Source organism: Thalassophryne amazonica, chromosome 9, assembly GCF_902500255.1.
Source record: "Thalassophryne amazonica chromosome 9, fThaAma1.1, whole genome shotgun sequence".
Taxonomy (NCBI): Eukaryota; Metazoa; Chordata; class Actinopteri; order Batrachoidiformes; family Batrachoididae; genus Thalassophryne; species Thalassophryne amazonica.
In genome coordinates this window covers 24,745,427-24,764,842 of record NC_047111.1, presented here as the reverse complement: position 1 = coordinate 24,764,842, position 19,416 = coordinate 24,745,427, and the positions used below count along the sequence as shown (strand labels likewise).

The 19,416-nt window shown below is 42.0% G+C and overlaps 1 protein-coding gene across 1 annotated transcript in view; it reads left to right on the top strand.

Annotated features, from left to right (window-relative positions):
* The window catches only part of nlgn2b (neuroligin 2b), a 233,898-nt gene that overhangs the window by 49,471 nt on the left and 165,011 nt on the right, over positions 1-19,416 (top strand). The gene's annotated exons all lie outside the window — the stretch shown is intronic.

Sequence of the window (19,416 nt, the reverse complement as noted above, 5' to 3'; positions counted from 1 at the left end):
TAATTGAGCGAGCAAATATCCACATGTCAAGAATTATTGACATGTGAAAAGAGAATACAGTGGTCCCTCACTATAACGAGGCACCTTTCGCGGCCTCGCCGTTTCGAGGATTTCTTTAGTCCAATTTTGCATGCTTTTTTTTACAGTGCATTGTGTTCTGCGTGTCTGCTTATAAGAATCTTCTCGCCCAGAAGAAAAAAGAGCGCCAACAACTACTCTTAACTGTGTTCTACACTCGGAAAGAGACACCTGCAGCCACGTGTGAGTGGAAAAAGACGCGACAGTGGCGCAGCGCCAGGACGGAGAGGCGCGATCAGAGGAACTGTGAAATACTGGTCAGTCACTATTAATAATTTCTTAAGAGTCCAACCTCGTAGGTTGATCGTTAAAATTAAATTCGTTAGTTCTAAAAGCCATCATAATTATTTATAGGAAAACGTTCTATTTTTATTTCTCAAACAAATATTTGGGCCTGAAAATAGTTTGGTCTTATTTTCTACTAAGGTTTGAACTTTGAGAGTGTTTACACACGAGAGAAAAGTGAGAAAATGTTCATGCCTGATTGAGAAAAATGTATAAAGTGGTTTTACAGCTTTAAAACGTCTCTAATAATTGTAAAAAAAAAAACAAAAACGCTGACTACGTCGCAGACGTCGCTTTTTGCGGACTATTTTTAGAACGTAACTCCCGTGATAAACGAGGGACCACTGTAACACTTTTTTGATTATACTACAAAACAATTAATACGACGGCCGCTTTTGACGCTCTATTGGCACGCGTCGTGATTGGTGAAGTTCTTTTTCTTTGCCATCTTCCTGGCTTCCATGTCATAAAATGAGGGTGTGTCTGAAGCAGAGTCTGAATATTTATGGGCATGTTTATTATAATTATGATTGTTTTCACCCGCCGCATTTATCATGGTCACGTCGGGCGTACGCCGGAAATGGGCAGGTGCGCACTGCTTGATACATGTCACGGCAACTTTGGTGTACTTCAAATTTACACCGTAAATTTACGCCACAAGTGCGCAACTTTGATACATGAAGCCCAATGTCCTGAAGTATTTAAAAAAACGTTTTGAACTAGTTTGTGTCTTTGTGACTCAGTGACCTTGTTTAGTTTATTTAATTGCAATATCATGAAGTAGTTGCTGCCTTAATTGTTGAAATAAAAACACAAATTACAAAATACTTGTCCCATGGACTTTAAAATCAATGTGACCGTCTCTTGCATGTTTTGAGATAGATTTCTTGTTTCTACCACAAATCAATGGATGAAATTACTGAGATAATGTCATGATACAGTGTTGATGCAACAACCATACTCTAGGTGGCTCTCATCATAACACATCTCTGTGAAAAGACAAAAAAGCCTCCCTCCAGGGCTCCAAACTTCCTGTCTTCAATGCAGCTCGACAGAGCTCAGTGGAGGCCGGTGTTGTACTGGTGGAGCTCGATGTTTAGCAACGGTCCACTGACTTACTATAGGACAGAGTTAAACATTCACCATCACAAGTGCATTGGTAGCACACTCCACGGAGCAGTAGCATCGCTTGGCAGAGTTGATCATCGACTCGACTTCCTTTCGAGAGGCACTTTTTTAATAGGTGCGACTTATACTCTAGTGTGATTTTTATATATATATATATATATATACAACCCCTGGCAAAGATTATGGAATCACCGGCCTCGGAGGATGTTCATTCAGTTGTTTAATTTTGTAGAAAAAAAAGCAGATCACAGACTTGACACAAAACTAAAGTCATTTCAAATGGCAACTTTCTGGCTTTAAGAAACACTATAAGAAATCAAGAAAAAAAATTGTGGCAGTCAGTAATGGTTACTTGTTTAGACCAAGCAGAGGGAAAAAAAATATGGACTCACTGAATTCTGAGAAAAAATTATGGAATCATGAAAAACAAAAGAACGCTCCAACACATCACTAGTATTTTGTTGCACCACCTCTGGCTTTTATAACAGCTTGCAGTCTCTGAGGCATGGACTTAATGAGTGACAAACAGTACTCTTCATCAGTCTGGCTCAAACTTTCTCTGATTGCTGTTGCCAGATCAGCTTTGCAGGTTGGAGCCTTGTCATGGACCATTTTCTTCAACTTCCACCAAAGATTTTCAATTGGATTAAGATCCGGACTATTTGCAGGCCATGACATTGACCCTATGTGTCTTTTTGCAAGTAATGTTTTCACAGTTTTTGCTCTATGGCAAGATGCATTATCATCTTGAAAAATGATTTCATCATCCCCAAACATCCTTTCAATTGATGGGATAAGAAAAGTGTCCAAAATATCAACGTAAACTTGTGCATTTATTGATGATGTAATGACAGCCATCTCCCCAGTGCCTTTACCTGACATGCAGCCCCATATCATCAATGACTGTGGAAATTTACATGTTCTCTTCAGGCAGTCATCTTTATAAATCTCATTGGAACAGCACGAAACAAAAGTTCCAGCATCATCACCTTGCCCAGTGCAGATTTGAGATTCATCGCTGAATATGACTTTCATCCACTCATCCACAGTCCACGATTGCTTTCCTTAGCCCATTGTAACCTTGTTTTTTTTTCTGTTTAGGTGTTAATGATGGCTTTCGTTTAGCTTTTCTGTATGTAAATCCCATTTCCTTTAGGCGGTTTCTTACAGTTCGGTCACAGACGTTGACTCCAGTTTCCTCCCATTCGTTCCTCATTTGTTTTGTTGTGCATTTTCGATTTTTGAGACATATTGCTTTAAGTTTTCTGTCTTGACGCTTTGATGTCTTCCTTGGTCTACCAGTATGTTTGCCTTTAACAACCTTCCCATGTTGTTGGTATTTGGTCCAGAGTTTAGACAGAGCTGACTGTGAACAACCAACATCTTTTGCAACATTGCGTGATGATTTACCCTCTTTTAAGAGTTTGATAATCCTCTCCTTTGTTTCAATTGACATCTCTCATGTTGGAGCCATGATTCATGTCAGTCCACTTGGTGCAACAGCTCTCCAAGGTGTGATCACTCCTTTTTAGATGCAGACTAACGAGCAGATCTGATTTGATGCAGGTGTTAGTTTTGGGGATGAAAATTTACAGGGTGATTCCATAATTTTTTCCTCAGAATTGAGTGAGTCCATATTTTTTTCCCTCTGCTTGGTCTAAAAAAGTAACCATTACTGACTGCCACAATTGTTTTTTCTTGATTTCTTATAGTGTTTCTTAAAGCCAGAAAGTTGCCATTTGAAATGACTTTAGTTTTGTGTCATGTCTATGATCTGCTTTTTTTTTTACAAAATTAAACAACTGAATGAACATCCTCCAAGGCCGGTGATTCCATCATTTTTGCCAGGGGTTGTATGTGTATGTATATATATATATATATATATATATATATATATATATATATATATATATATATATATACACCCTATATATATATATATATATATAGGGTTTTTCCGCTTCAAGAAGCATTTTTAACGCATGCGACTTATACGCCAGTATGACTTGTATATGGGTTTTTCCGCTTCGAGAAGCATTTTTAACGCGTGCAACTTATACGCCAGTGTGACTTGTATATGGGTTTTTCCTCTTCGAGAAGCATTTTTAACAGGTGCGACTTATACTCCAATGAGACTTATATATGGGTTTTTCCTCTTCGAGAAGCATTTTTAACAGGTGCGACTTATACTCCAGTGCGATTTATATATGGGTTTTTCCTCTTCGAGAAGCATTTTTAACAGGTGCGACTTATACTCCAGTGCGATTTATATATGGGCTTTTCCTCTTCGAGAAGCATTTTTAACAGGTACAACTCCATGGAGCAGTAGTGTCGCTTGGCATAATTAATCGTCGACTCACCTTCTGCAACGTCAGGTGATGTAGCCTATATAAACTCTCCATAACTCTGCAATTGCATCACTTGCTACCGTTGTGTCATCGAAACAGGTTCTACATATTCCTTCACATTTCTAAATATTTCCACATATTTGTTCATCCCCAAGGGATCTAGAACAGGTGGTGCATCCAGTCAAGCCTCCGACGTACCAAGCAGTAGCAGAGCTCAACTCTTGCTGGTGTTTTAGCCTGAAAATAGAAGATTTTAAGCATGTTGAAAATTTTGTCCTGGACCACAATGAAGACCATGGTTGCCCAAATGACGTACACTTAGCTGCTGTGGAGTCTAGTGGACATCAGCTTTGGTTGTCATCAATGAACCTTTCTTTTTATTTCTCTCTCGGCAAACGTTGGGCTAATCGTCAGAGTGTCAATGGGCCATAAAGAAGAGCAGTCTCTTTCCTGACTGTTATTTTTGTTAGCTGTGCAATTATTCTATTGCAGCTCGAATTTTTTCTAAATTTATACTTGTTTCCTGTCAGAGTAGTAATGGTTCCAACTGCTGTTTTGGATCTGTGAATTCGCAACTTAGCAGTCACCAGCAATTGACTTCAAAAGGCCAATTTGCGTATCTACTATGAATTCTGAACCTCCCATCTAACTCTACCCCAAAAAAAATCCTCTGGAGCTGCTACTGGCCACAAATAAGATTTCTTTTTAAATTAAAAAATAAGTTCTTTTGGTTTGCCCTTTTTGTTCGGGATCACCACAGCACATCTTATATGGATCTGCATGTTCATTTGGCACATGTTTTAGACCAGATGCAACTCCACATTACAAGGACAATGGCCGCTGGTGGTCTTGAACCAGGGACCTTCTCTTTTGGCCACTACACTGCCAGAAATAGTTTTTAATGAAAGGGTTCATTTTCTGTGTTGTGTGCCAGTCGACAGCAGACACACAACTTTCTGGACAAACTCAGCACTCTGACTCGTGAAGCAGCTTGTCATCCACAGATGTTGACGAGCAGCAGAGAGCAGCTCGACAGCTTGAAAAGTGCATGTAGATTCATGCTGAAAGTTGAAACAAAGCAATTTAAAATCCCAAGACAAGCATTTTCCTCAAATGCATGTGATTTTTCCACAAACCACTTTGACCATTTCGTTTAAATATACCCATAAAAGTGCTCCACTGGCAGAGAGATATTACTTCCTCAAAGAGCTTCAGCTGGCAGGTCTGCCTCTTATATAACGCACAGCAGAAAACAGTCCAGTGATTTGTGTGTCAATTTACACAATTTTATGTGTGAAGATGCGCGCTCGGCGCCATTTCAGCTCATGGATGGTTGACACCAACAGATGCCGCGGATGTCCGTGTACGAACATTTGCAAGTCATGTGAGAGGTTCAGCACACGCCCATTTGGGCTTACCTTCATTCGACCTGCATGAAACATCTGACGCCTCATTTGATTTTATGCACGTTGTGCACGACACGTGCAGGAAGGTGTGCAATACATTGAGCCACAGTGCAGCCAAGAGCTGATGAAGGACTTGACCCGCACCTGTGCTGGTCAGTAAGAATGTGCCTTCCATCCCAGGAGCTGCTGTGCATGCTAACTGTGCTATCACTAGCATGCTCAAGGCTGTTTATAAATGAGATTGTTAAATACATATCAAATTTGTAAACTATGCAAATTTTTTGCATAGCATAAGTAGCATAATCTGCAGGCAGGTTTTTTTTTTTTTTTGACTCATAGTGTTGGGTCTTCTTGCAACATTTGGAAGCTGTTTTTCAGAGTTGATCACGTTAGTGTTGATTCAACTCCCTGCAGATTCTGTTTCGCTCTCTGAGGGTATAATTTTAACTCTGTCGAGGAGTTGATCGAGGAATGAAAAACAAATTATTGTGGCACTAGCGAGGTTCTCTGATAACTGTGCAATGTCGTTTCTGTTGCCCCATAACCATGTGGTTGTGGGCTCAAACCGAGCATGGTGTTTTTTTTTATGAGAACATCATAGAACCACAACTCCCTAGGCCATGAACAGCGTCCAAGGCCTAGATGTTAGAGTAACCCAATGCACAGGTCACGTTTTGCCCAGTATCAGGCCTTGTCAGCTGTGCTGGGATGACTGAGTGTGGATATTTAATGTATTTTCTGTATTATAAGTTTGGGCCGTCTAGTACAACTTACAGTTTTATGCAAAGGTTTGGGCACCCCTGATAATTTTCATGATTTTCCTTTATAAATCATTGGTTGTCTGCATCAGAAATTTCAGTTAAATATATCATATAGCAGACAAACACAGTGATATTGGAGAAGTGAAATGGAGCTTCTAGTATTTACAGAAAGTGCAATAATTATTTAAACAAAATTAGGCAGGTGCATAAATTTTGGCACCCTTGTCATTTTATTGATTTGAATACATTTAGCACTAATTATCGGAACACAGAATTTGTTTGGTAAACTCACTGACCCTTGACCTCCTTACACAGGTGAATCCAATCATGAGAAAGGGTATTTAAGGTGGCCATTTAGAAATATTTCTCCTCTTTGCATATCTTCTAATGAGTGGCAACATGAGAGCCTCAAAAAACTCTCAAATTACCTGAACACAAAGATTGTTCAACATCATGGTTTAGGGGAAGAATACAAAAAGCTATCTCATAGATTTCAGCTGTCAGTTTTTACTGTGAGGAACATAGTGAGGAATTGGAAGACCACAGGCACAGTACTAGTTAAGGCCCAAAGTGGCAGGCCAAGAAAAATCTCAGATAAGCTGAAGCGAATGATGGTGAGAACAGTCAGTCAACCCACAGACCTCCTCCAAAGACCTGCAATGTGATCTTGCTGCAGATAGTGTCTCTGTGCATCATTCAGCTATACAGCGCACTTTGCATAAAGAGATGCTGTATGTTGCTGTAATGCGGAGGAAGCCTTTTCTGCGTACACGCTATAAACAGAGTTGCTTGAGGTATGCTAAAGTACATTTGGACAAGCCAGCTTCATTTTGGAATAAGGTGCTGTGGACTGATGAAACTAAAATTGAGTAATTTGGACATAACAAGGGGTGGTATGCATGGCTGAAAAAGAACACAGCATTCCAAGAAAAACACTTGCTACCTAAAGTAAAATTTGGAGGTGGTTCCATCATGCTGTGTGGCCAGTGCAGGTACTGGGAAACTTGTAAATGCTAAGGGTCACATATTAGCAGATTCTTGAGAACAATGCTGAAGTTGAAGTGCGCCGGGGCTGGATCTTTTAAACAAGACAACGACCTTAAACACTGCTCAAAATCTACTAAGTTATTCATGCAGAGGAACAGGTACAATGTTCTGGAATGGCCATCTCAGTCCCGAGACCTGAATATTATTGAAAATCTGTGGTGTGATTTTAAGCGGGCTGTCCATGCTCGGAAACCAACAAAGCTGAGATGTTTTGTAAAGAATAATGGTCCAAAATACCTTCAACCAGAATCCAGACTCTCATTGGAAGCTATAGGAAGTGTTTAGAGGGTGTTATTTCTGCAAAAGGTGATCTACTAAATATCAATGTATTTTTTCTGTTGGAGTGCCCAAATTTATGCACCTGCCTAATTTTGTTTAAAGAATTATTGCACACTTTCTGTAAATCCTATAAACTTCATTTCACTTCTCATCACTGTGTTCGTCTGCTATATGATACATTTAACTGAAATTGCTGATCTAAACAACCAATGATTTACTCGTATAAAGGAAAATCATCAGGGTGCCCAAACCTTTACATACAACTGTACTTGCACATTCGTTATTATTAATAATAATTATAATGACAATTTATATAAGACTTTCCTAGGAATCAAAGCACTAAGCAACAAAAACAACTCTAATAATAAAAGAATAAATGCTAATAACAAAAAGTACACAAATGCCAAATTAGTACTAACAATACAGAAAATGGTGCGACTTATACTCCAGTGTGACTTGTATATATTGTGCTTTTCCTCTTTGAGTGGTATTTTTTAAACAGGACTTATTTTTATCCTGTTTTTCATCTGGTAAGATGTATGTTTTTGCTTTGTATATTACTTACTTGTACTGATCCCTGTCTTTTAGGATGAAGCTCTGCTGTTGCTGTTTTGTGTGTGTGTGTGTGTGTGCGCGCGCTGATAACTCACTTTGCTGTAAACCAAATCTATCTTTGGGTACAAATAAAGTTACCTTGAACTTGACCTTGATATGGGTTTGTCCTGTTCAAAAGCATTTTTTAACATGTGGGACTTATACTGTGGAAAATACGGTATGTATTGGTAACATCAGTAGAGAAGCTTGAATCTTTGACTGGACTGGGTTGCTTGACGCGAGGACGTTTCACTTCTATTCGCAGAAGCTTCCTCAGCTAAATTTCTTGCTCTGGTAGTCTGACTTCTGTCTCGACTCTTGAAGAGAAGAACAAACAGAAGCCAGCAAAAGCTGGAGTTTTAAACCTAACAAGACCCCTCCTACTGAGAGGCAGACTGCTATTGGCAGTGCCTAACAATTGCTCTAATTAGCACCTATTGTGCTCTAGTTAGCACCCTCTTAATGACAGGGCAGCTGCTCCTCCTAACGATGAGACTGATGCATCTCCTGACGACTCTTCTGATGATGTGAATGACTCATTACCATGAACAAAAGAGTGAAACTGCTTTGACCTGAGTACCCCATTGTAAACAGGGGACAAAGCATGTCTCAGACCCCCTCCCCCGTTAAGGCTGGGTTTCAACTGTTTCACATACAAAGCTTCCTTCACCCCTCTCTCTAACCATTTCTTTTCTCTTGCTATGATTTTAACTTCCTTGTCCTCAAATGTGTGGTTAGTGTCCTTAAGGTGGAGATGAACTGCAGACTGACGTCTGCCGGCGCCCTCTCTGCGGTGCTGGTACAGCCTTTTGTGCAATGGCTGCTTCATCTCACCTATGTAGTGTTCGTTGGTAGCGTCATCAATATCCAAATAATTGTTCTAAATCTGAAGAGTGTTAAAGCTGTCTACATGGTGTTGCAAATTTTCTTCTTGGGAATTTAGAAGTCCGTCTACAGATACTTAATCACTTAATTATTACAACAGCGGGCAAAATGACAATGAAATGTAGCCACTATTTGCTGTGCAACATTGCCTGCTGTTGTCATAATTAAGTGAATGTTGTCCGACTAACAATCTTCAAACTCTTATACTCATTGAAAGAGTTAGTTACAGTATTTATTACGTTTATGTTTGTGTTTGCTTTTGTAGTCATTGTTAGTGACCTTCGATGACAGACACATGCAAGTCATTATTTTTATATTGTTTTTCCAGAGGTGGGGCAAAGTCTCAAGTCACTTGGACTGATTTGACTAATTTCAGATTTGATAGTGTGAAAATGTTGCTGGTACGTGTGCATGTGCATGTGTGTGGTTGCTGGTGAACATGCATCGTTTCTGAACGCTGGCTGAGTTGCACTCAGTCATAATGAGAACGTCACGCTTCATCACTTCCACGTCTGGCTTTGGTGCTGATTTTTTTCCTACGGTCTGATGTTTTGAGCATTTTTTTCCGCCGTGGTTGGCCCCTGTTCTTCAGCACGTTCATCACTGAACTCACATGCAGACTCACACCTGTCTCACATTCACACAAACGCTCGCCACCTCCTCCCAGTTATTTCTGGATCACAGTGTCATTCAGACCTTGTGACTGATGTCTTCTTCACCTCCAGCTTTTCTTGGAGTTGTTTTTGATTAAAGTCATTTTGCTACTTTGTCCAAAGACTGGTTCAATTTTCATTCAAGTGAGGGAAGCTTTCAATACAACAATGACTGTTCTGAAAGAGTTACCACCTTCTGTGGATGTGACTGGAGAAACTAGGCTGAGAGAGTTCCAGTTTCATGGAAAAGTGACACAAAGAAGGACTTCAGCAGATGTTCTCTTTGCCGGAAGACACCAGGGAGACTCGAGCCTAGATGTCTTCAGTTTTTGCTTATAAAGAAAAGTTTTCCTTTGGCCCTGTGCACATGGAAATGGGTTTTGTCATATCTGCATGTTTTATGTTGTATTGGCATTTCATCCACAAGGAACAGAGGTTTTCGGTGGCCAAAACATGATAATGTTCGAAAGCGGGTACAACCTGTAGCATCAAATAACTAAAACCTGTCACCACGGCAACAAAACTAGCTAAATATTAAATTAATCCTTTTTCCATACTTCTCTACAGTGGGGATCTGGCTGTATCCACTGTGGCGACCCCAAACAAAAAAGCGGGAGCTGCCAAACGGACAGCAACAACTGTCCGCCCCGACTGCCATGCACCTGACAGCACCTCTCTGAAAACACCTCGCGTGGAATGTTTTAATATATAAATAAGTATATTAAAGTTTAACTGGACTCACCATCAGTTTTGTCTCTTTTTCCATGATTTGTATAATCCAGAGTTTTTCCATGTGGCGCTCCGGTCAGAAGAGCACAGAAGTGAGTAACTGAGTGACCGGACAGCAGTCAAATGACTTTTTTTCAGTCACTGCAATTGTTTGTTTTGTTTTTTTTTAAAGCCTGTTTGAATGAATGAATATCCTTTCTGGTCACTGTCACAAGTGAAATTGGAAAAGCCATCTGTCAGTGCATAAAAGTATAAATAAAATATAACACAACGCTAAAATACCCTTGGCTGTATGAGCACTGTCTTCTTTATAATTTGCAGTTTAATTAATTATTAAGATCCTGTTGTCTTACGTAGGCAATTTGTACATGTTCAATAAAAACCCTCAATCAATCAATCAATCATAAACAATATTTACATTTTAATGGCGTCTGTGGGAGGGCGTGTGTGTTTGTGTGTACATGAGCTTTTGACAAGAGCGGAAGTTAACTTTGAGTTAGCGTGCACGCTGATGATCACGAAATGTCTTGTAAATCCTTCCCAATGTATTGTCAGGTTCCAAAAACAGCATTTTCAGTTTTAGAAGTGTTTATTTCTTGCTAGCTTTTACATAATATATGACAAATGTGTTATATTTAGACAAAAACAAAGTGGAGTTAGCAGCTAGTGTCACCAGGAAGTGATGTCACCATGCGAGATCATACCATAAAAATACGAACAGAATGTGACTTTTTAACCTCTTAAAATAGGTCAATCTTAGCCATCTTTGAACTTCTCCAAGGTCTGTGTCCCAAGAATGTTCCCTGTGAATATGAAGACTCTGGCAGTAATAGAACTCCTCCAGAGATGAGCCCCACACCTGTTGTGTCATCTGTGAACTTGACGTGGGGTGCAGTCATAGGTGTAGAGGGTGTACAGCAGGGGCCTCAGAACACACCCCTGTGGGATGCCAGTGCGGAGGCTCAGGGGTGAGGATGTGCATTGACCCAATCTGACTATCTGACTGCGACCTGACAGGAAGCTGTGGATCCGCATGGAGGTGGAGTGTGGCAGTTCAATGCCCCCCAGTTTGTCCACCAGTCTGTGGGGGATGATGGTGTTGAATGCAGAGCTATAGTGCACAAAAAGCAGCCGCATGGAGCTCCCCTGCTACTGTACATGGGACAGTGCAGTATGGAGGGCTTTGGCTACCACATCTTCAGTGGATCTATGAGCCCTGTAGTCAAACTGATGAGGACCAGATGTTCAAAGCATTTCATGACTACTGGTGTCAGTGCAGGTGCCTGGTAGTCATTAAGGCTGAAAATGTGGGGTTTCTTGGGCAGAGGGACAATGGGTAGAGGATTTCAGACAGGGTGGGACAATGGAGTGGGACAAGGAAAGGTTGAAAATGCTGGTGAGGACTCCTGCCAGCTACTCACCACAGTCCCTCAGCACCCGTCAGGGGACACCATCAGGTCCAGCAGCCTTCCTCATCCTGACCGCCCACAGGGTGCGTATCACCTCATGCTCCTCCACAGTGAGGGTGAAGCTGCTGTGGGCTGTAAGATGTGGTGCAGCTGCCTGGAATGGCTCCACCTCAAAGCAGGTACAGAAGAGGTTCAGCTCTTCTCCCAGCGAGGTGTCACCCTCTGCAGCATTGAGTTTGGTCTTATAGTTGGTGAGCTGCTGGATCCCCTGCCACACCTGCCTGCTGTTGTCACTACCCAGGTGGTCCTCAATCCTCCTCCTGTAGTCCGACTTGATCTTCCTGATACCTTTCTTCAGGTTTGCTCAAGTTGTGCTGTAGAGACCCTTACTGCCTGACCTGCCCTTCCTGGTCATCCAGGACTTCTTGTTGGGGTAGACCTGGGTGCATTTTTCCACAGTAACAGTGTCTACACAGATCTTGATGTAACATAGAACACTCTCTGTAAACGCCTCCAGGACTGGGTCTTCAAAAATCTCCCAGTTAGTCCTGTCAATGTAGTCCTGCAGCTGCTGGGAGGCAACATGGGGCCACGTTTGAATAGCTTTTATGATGATAGGAGCAGTTTTCCTGAGGGGAGCATAAGCAGGAATTAAAAACAGGGACAAGTGGTCCGACTGGCCTAGGTGTGGTAGTGGCCTAGCCTCATAACCCAGCTTGATGTTTCTGTAGACTGTGTCCAGTGTGTTAACTCCTCTGGTAGCACACTTTGCATGCTGGTGGAATTTGGGAAGCACTTCCTGTAAGTCCGCATGATTGAAATCCAATGCTATAATGTACACGGTGTCGGGGTACCTACTCTGCTGGTCGCTAATGCTGCTATGTAAAGGTTTGACAGCCGAGCTAGCACTAGCATCCGACGATTGTGAACTCTCTCAGGAGATAGATGGGCCTGCGTTTGACAGTCACATACTCCAGGTCTGAGGAGCAGTGACCGTCTACACCGTCTACAGTTACTGTGTTAGTACACCAGCTGTTATTAATGGGCTCACAGAGCTCCTCCCCCCCCCCGCTCTTACCGGAGTCCCGCGTAAAAAAAAAAAAAAATTGGTTTCTATGGCTGTCAGTTGTTTTCCATCCATAGAAAGTACAGTGATTGACAGAAAAAAGCATGCATGTGTGCTCACGCACACAAGATACAGCGCCACACAGAGGCCTGGCATATGTACTACAGCATTTTCAGTCATTTTGAACACATTTGTGTGGACGCAGATATTTCTTGAAAAGGTGCCATGTTTACGAGACACTATTTGAAAATTGGTATTGGGAAAGTCACGCATCCGTGTGGTCAAGGCCTTTGTCTCAGTCTACCATGAAGCTGTAGTGGGTGAACAGGCCACCACCACACAGAGGTGATGGTCAGAATGCCACTGAGTTCACCAGCAGAGGGCGGTTTCCCATCGGTAATTTTTTAATGCCAGTTTCCGTACAGATTTCAAAACTGAGGAAATCAGGCCTGATTTTTACAAATAGTTGGCAAAATTCATATTGCCTGCTATTTTACATCCACTTGGATACGAGTGTACCGGTTATTACTGAACACACCCCTAGTAAATGGTAAGTGGACTGCATTTATGTAACGCTTTTCCATCTGCATCAGACGCTCAAAGCACTTTACAATAATGCCTCACATTCCGAGTGGTGTTTTCTACCACAGGCCTCCCGTCCTGTGTACCAGCATGGACTCCCAAAATCTCCTGTATATTCATATTGTCACCTGTGTCGATAACATGGCCCAAGCAGAGGGTCACCCCTTTGAGTCTTGTCTGCTTGAGGTATAAATGAAATAAATGGAATTGAAATTTTTGAGACAACAGTAGGTCCACATTACTGCATATTATACCTGATTGTCCACTTTCACCTACTTTTCCACAGAGTTATTCCCACTCTGTACCACTTAAATCTGACTATTCAGAGTTTATGTATCACGATTTATCCCAATGTCACATTTTTTAAACATGCTTAAAGTGTTGCCAATTGCTCACAGCATTCTATAACACTACAGATTACATCCAATTTCAGACGCCATATGGATATCTGATTTTTTAAATTATTAATTCATCAGTTTTTTATTGTGTCAAAATCGTAGACAATCTGGTATCAAGAATAGGCAGTGGGAGGTCACTCTTAGTTGTTGTTTGACTTTCAGCTGCCCCTGTTTGTTCAGGACCACCACAGCAGATCCAGAAATGGGATTTGGCACAGGTTCTACACTGGATGCCCTTCAGTTTTATTTGGAGAAACAGGCCCAGAACCTGGTCTTCCGAAGAGGTCTGCCATCCAAGTACTAACCAGGACCTGCTCTGCTTAGCTTCTGAGATCTGATGGGCTCAGGCTCACACAGAGCAGACTGGCTGTGGGAGGCCACTCTTAGTGACAGTGAATAATTTAGCTCCTGTTGCTATTGCAGGGATGATGGTGAACGGATGAGATGGCGTTCCTCCACCATCCCTAAGAGATAAGCATTGCCCATTCATAGAAAGTAAGACTCTTCGACTTCTCCTTGTTTTCACTCGGGGTCACTACAGCAGATACGAGGTGGAGCTACATGATGAGTTAGCCCAAGTTTTACACCGGTGATGATGATGATGATAATAATAACAATTTTTATTTATTTACTTTACATTTACAAGGAAATTTCAAAGTGCTACAGCGGAAAATAAACAGAAACACATTCAAATTACACATTAAAAGCCTTTCCTCTGCTGGACTGGGAGCCAATGGAGGGACTGAGGTATGGGGGTGATGTGGTCATATTTGGGCCTCCTCATCAGGACCCGGGCAACACAGTTCTGGATGTGCTGGAGCTTCTGCATGCTCCTGCCCGAGATCCTGACGAGGAGGGCATTGCAATAGTCTAGACTGGAGGAGACAAAGGTGCAGACCAGCCTTTCAGCATCACTGAAGCACAGGGAGGGGCGGAGTTTAGAAATGTTTCTAAGGTGAAAGAATCAGATTTTACAGAGGCGGTGGATATGATGATCAAAGGAGAGGGTGGGGTCAAACCTGACCCCGAGGTTTGTTACAGAGGAGGAGAAGGGGATGGAGTGGCCTGAAAATAAGAGAGTTGTAATGGGGAATAGTGGAGCTGACGTGGTGTGCCAACAAGGATAGCGTCTGTTTTGGTGCTGTTTAGCTGTAGGAAATTTTCTGTCATCCACGCCTTTATCTCCTCCAGGCAGGCTCTAAGTGTAGACAGAATGGTTTTGGGGATGTGGGGTCCGTTTGCAGGTAGAGTTGAGTATCATCGGCATAGCAGTGGAAAGAAATTCCATGCATGCCGATGATGTGACCCAGGGGGAGCATATAGATGGTGAATCGCCCTGGATGGACGAGCCTGTCAGTCACCCGCCAACAACAAAAACATGTAAAAATTGCAGGCTACCATGATAACAATTTGTATACATTTCCAATATAGATGATTCATAATAATATTGATAAACAAAATATGGAGTAATTATTAAGCTGTAGCCTAATAGTCATCAGGTACACCTACAGAGACAGATGGAGATGCAGAGGGAGTTACTGCAGCAACCCGAACAACAGTCCCACTTTACTGTATACCCATATATGGCACACATATATGACAAATAGAATATAAAACTGTCTTTAAACTAAATGAAAACAACAAAATAGGAGCGCTATTCCTGACCAGTCTGTCAAAAGACATACAGGCCAGGAAAATTAAGTAAAACAACCCCGTGAATCTCGTTAATGGCGTTAATGATTAGTTCTCTCCTTTGGGATGGGAGAAGGCATTAAAACCAATGCATCTCTATTATTGTGCGGGCATAAATGTTGTGAAAGTGTCGTGACATGGACCCACAACAGGGGGGGTTAATGAACGGACAATGGATAAGCCAAAAGTAACAATTTAATGTTGTGAATCGCACAACGACGTACAGACAATAACAATATGGTGGACTGTCAATCATACACCAGGTGACGTGTGGGCAGGCTCGACGATAGAAGACGCCTGGCGAGAGAAGAGCCGGATCCCCACACAGCTTTCACCACCAACGGAGCTGAAGAACACCGGAGCCGCCAAGCCCTGCGCCCCAGGTGGCCGCTGTCTTCAGCAGTCAGACCCGGTACTGCTGGCAGAAAACAGAGACAGTCCTGATGAGTGTGAGTTTGCACACTCAGTAATCCCACAGTCAGTGTTTAGTTAGGAGGGAGCACCTCCACCTCCAATCACACACTCGTGCAGCTCCTGTCTAACCACTTATCTGGTTGGAGTGTGAAGCGAAGCCGTCGCTGATCACACCAAACGCCAATCCCACAGATGAGAACACACCAGGAAAACGGCTGCAAAGAAGTTCAGATTATTACTCAATGTTTTGAGTCAGCAGAGAAAGTTACCTGAATGGTAGCTGATTTCTCGGCGAGGAGGTGGAGTTGCAGTCCGGTCTTTGTAGTGGTGGTGATGGGTGACAGCTGGTGTTGATAGATGACAGCTGTCACCTCCAGCGGCTCCGACGCCCTCCAACGCCAGCAGTACCTCCTCTTCAGCGGCCCACACAACAATAAATTCTCAAAGTTGCACGGATGCGGGTGGGACTGGCGGGCGTGTAACACACACACGTTGCAGTTGCAAGTGGTAATGGTCCAAAATTCAGTGAGAGCAGGGTGAGCAGGAACGGCTGGGGGACAAAGAAAACAGTCCCATGCACGGCTCTACTTTACACTTTTGGCCTAAAAAGAATTGCCCCCTTCAGAGCAATGCAAGGCCCCTCCACAAATCTGTGAATGGCGCGGGGACCACCGGATGCCCTTCCTGACACAACTCCACAACTGAATTGGGAACCTCACATTCTGCAAACAAGTGCACGGAACCAATTGTCCATTCATTGTAACTATGTAAAAAATAGAACAGAATAATACGAGAATCACATCTGGTGTCATGATGCGTCGGGTTTTTGGGAACTGTCGGAAAAACTACATTAATAAGAAGAACAGGTCATGTTTGAGGTTCAGATGGGTTGGAAAATTTGGAATTGGTTCCCAACTTGAACCGATTCCTGATTCTCATCGTTGGCACCAACTGCTGCTTATGGTTGGCTTGTGTCTACCTGTAATTAGGACAACACATTTTGTTGTGCGTATCATGCCCGTATTATAGAGGGGGTTCAGGGGGTTCAACTGAACACCCCCCCCCCTGATTTTTTTCTGCTGATTTTTTTCTGATCTGGATATCAACGTTATGTATTTTCTTTTCATTGATAATAAGCAACAAGCACTAACTGTTACACAGCTATTATCACACACCCTCAAGTTTCAATTTCCTCTGCCAGAGTAATCCCTTAAGTGATGAAAGGGGAAACTGCTAGATAAACTTTTCCCATGGGGGTTGAGAATTTTTGCTCCCTGGTCCCTATCCTCCTCTGATATCAAACAGATTAGTAGGCTTGTAAATACCCATGTAGACACACAATTACACTTGTCTGGTTTGTAAAAACATGTTTGTATGTATAAGCTGAGAAATAAAGGGTGCTTCTCCTTCCTGTTGCAAATACTGTAAAGGTGCAAATATTCGCGTGGGATTTATTATGCGAATTTCGTGAGTTAAACAAGGTCGCCAAATTAAATACCGCTATTTTAATACATAACGTACATATACATACATATTCATAATGTAAACGCGAATATTAATACCGATAAATACGAGGTCTGTTAGAAAACTATCTGACCTTTTTATTTTTTGCAAAAACTATATGGATTTGAATCATGTGCGCTTGCATCAGCCAAGCTTGAACCTTTGTGCGCATGCGTGAGTTTTTTCATGCCTATCGGTTGCGTCATTCGCAGGTATAAAGTTTGCATTAATGTTATCTTGGTTCTTCCTGGGTGGTTCTTATGGCAACTGATCCAATCCCAAGCAAGGACTATTTGTATATAAAAATGTATTTCCTAAAATTATACATTTTGGATTTCAAATGAAATTTATGTAGCTTTTTACCCCTCGAAATTCTCAAAAAGCTTCTGCTTCGGGGGGCTTCGACCCCTGAGCCCCCCACGAGGGCGTTGCCCTACGGCCCACTGAACCCCCAACTCAAGGATTTGAACCCCCCCCCTTTCACATTCCTATATACGGCCCTGCGTATGTAGAATGAGAAAGGCTTAACAGTTGTTCAAATTACTTTTGGGCTGCTACTGTATGAAAGTGGTTTCTGCTACACTGTGGCTCTCTGTGCACGTACATGTGCACTCACTGGTTGTCATGGTTTTAACAATTATTTTCAGCAGGAATTAAACATTTATGTTTGTGCACAGTTTGACGCTGCATGTTGGCTGTGCACTGAAAGTGATGAATAAAGCTGACATTGATGTTAAAATAAGGGGAATGTTCTATTTGAACAACTGATCTGGCATCAATACCGTGACTGATTTAGTTCATCTGTTTTCCCACTACTCTACTCTTCACTTCCTGCTTGTCTTTTCCGCCATCCCTCAATTTCAATTGTAATTTTTCAGTTTATTTCATTTATATAGCGCCAAATCACAACAGAGTTGCCTCAAGGCGCTTCACACAAGTAAGGTCTAACCTTACCAACCCCCAGAGCAACAGTGGTAAGGAAAAACTCCCTCTGAGGAAGAAACCTCAAGCAGACCAGACTCAAAGGGGTGAATAAATTACAGAAACAATTCCTTCATTGGGAACACCAGACTGTACAATCACCGGCCACTTTATTAAGTACACCTTGCTAGTATTGGGTTGGGCACCCTTTTGCCTTCAGAACTGCCTTAATTCATCATGACATAGATTCAACAAGGTGTGGGAGCATTCCTCAGAGATCTTGGTCCATATTGACATGAAGGCATCACAAAGTCACCCATTCAACCAGTCTGCCCGTTCACCTCTGACCTCTGACATCAACAAGACATTTTCCTCCACACAACTGCCACTCACTGGATATCTTCTCTTTTTCGGACCATTCTCTGCAAACCCTAGAGATGGTTGTGTATGAAAATCCCAGAAATACTCAGACCAGCCTGTCTGGCACCAACACTCATGTCATGTTCAGAGTCACTTGCCTAAATGCATTGAGTTGCTGCATCGTGATGGTCTGATTAGCTATTTGTGTTAACAAGCAATTAAACAGACGTGCCTAATAAAATGGCCGGTGAGCATATGCATTTCTAGCTTCACTGCAAATTGTCTGACACTACATGCTCTGACACTATTTGTTGTGTTTTTGTTTTGCATGTTAGCATAGCCAAAACAGATGGCCACCCTGCTGATTCTGGTCCGCTTAAGGTTTTGCTCCTATGATAAAAAAAAGTTTGAATGCCTGAGTCTTTTCTTTTCCAGTGCCACCAGTATACTTGCTCATGGGGTGTGTAAGAAGATTGATGCTGTGATTTGGTGTTGTATAAGTACATGAATCAAATTAAATTGCTTTGAAAATCAACTCTGCACCACAGTTGCTGTTCTTTGAAGCAGCCATCAGTGCAACAAGCCTCTGAATGGCACTTGTGTTGGTCATAGATTTGTGCAGTACTCACAATCATTCACTTGTTTTTTATATGCAATGAAAAGCTATATCAAAAATTGGACACCATATATTTTTCTGCTCAGCAGCAACGAAATCTGAAGTGATGCACGTGTTGAATTAATTGCAGTTAGAAACATACCTGAGCTGGATACAGTGCAAAACTCTTAAGAAATGGATTTCTAACAGTGAGACATTAATTAAGATCACCTCCCCTAAAAAAAAAAAAAAAAAAAAAAAAATGTTTCTTGTGCTGGATTGC